Below are 1,169 nucleotides of genomic sequence, written 5' to 3' on the forward strand. Positions count from 1 at the left end.
AGGGTCTTCGAGTTCCAAAGGGTCGACCAGGGGTATCCAGGGTCTTTGGGTTCTCTAGGGTCGAACAGGTACACATACAAGGATATACAACAACACCCCTCATGAGATGATGGAATCACAAAAAGATTACATTTTGAGTTAATTTGTGAATTATCTCACCACGTGGATGGAAACTTTCTTTAAGCTGACCTCCATTACTGTTTGCACATCGACATCATGTATCATATTCCGAGATTCAAAACATCCGTTGAGTCGTTTTGGACAAAAATGTCCATGACCCATTGCCTGAATGACTAGGGGCGTCATTTCCGGTTCAACAGCTATCCATGGTACATTTTTGTTGATGAGCTAGAAGCAATGCGTCGTGGTGAGGATTGAACTCACGAACTTCAGATTATGAGACTGATGCGCTGCCTACTGCGCTAACGAGGCTCTGCGCCATGGTTTATGGTGTAGCGGTTACCGCTGGATGTACATAATCGCCTTGCACCGGCCAGAACACGGCCAGACGCGCCTCTCCCGGGCATGCCCGGACTCACTGTTCCCGGGCACGCCCGAACCTCCCGGGCACGCCCGGTCTCGTCTTTCCCGGGCATGCCCGCTCTCGCCTTTCCAGGGCTCGCCCAGAGCGTCCGGGCATGCCCGCTATCGCCTTTCCAGGGCTCGCCCAGAGCGTTCGGGCATGCCCGCTATCGCCTTTCCAGGGCACGCCCAGAGCGTCCGGGCATGCCCGCTATCGCCTTTCCAGGGCTCGCCCAGAGCGTTCGGGCATGCCCGCTATCGCCTTTCCAGGGCTCGCCCAGAGCGTCCGGGCATGCCCGCTATCGCCTTTCCAGGGCTCGCCCAGAGCGTCCGGGCATGCCCGCTATCGCCTTTCCAGGGCACGCCCAGAGCGTCCGGGCATGCCCGCTATCGCCTTTCCAGGGCTCGCCCAGAGCGTCCGGGCATGCCCGCTATCGCCTTTCCAGTGCTCGCCCAGAGCGCCCGGGCACGCCCAGCCTCGACTTGCCAGGCCGCAGCCAAACACGCCCGGGCAGGTCCAGACTCGCCTTTCCAAGGCTCGCCCTTGATACCCGGGCATGCCCGGTATAGCTTTTGCCGGGCAAACTTCCCTACATAAATGTGTATATATATTGATGCCCGAAAAACGGGCTTGTCAGAATACCTGA

General features: G+C 57.8%; 1 non-coding gene across 1 annotated transcript; it reads right to left on the minus strand.

The window, feature by feature from the left end:
* Positions 1-358: 358 nt before the first annotated feature.
* Positions 359-432, minus strand: TRNAM-CAU (transfer RNA methionine (anticodon CAU)). Its single transcript has one exon. It is a non-coding gene; the product is annotated as a tRNA-Met (tRNA).
* Between the last annotated feature and the right edge of the window lie 737 nt (positions 433-1,169).

The sequence above is a fragment of the Myxine glutinosa genome, chromosome 4 (assembly GCF_964187855.1).
Source record: "Myxine glutinosa chromosome 4, kmMyxGlut1.1, whole genome shotgun sequence".
Taxonomy (NCBI): domain Eukaryota; kingdom Metazoa; phylum Chordata; class Myxini; order Myxiniformes; family Myxinidae; genus Myxine; species Myxine glutinosa.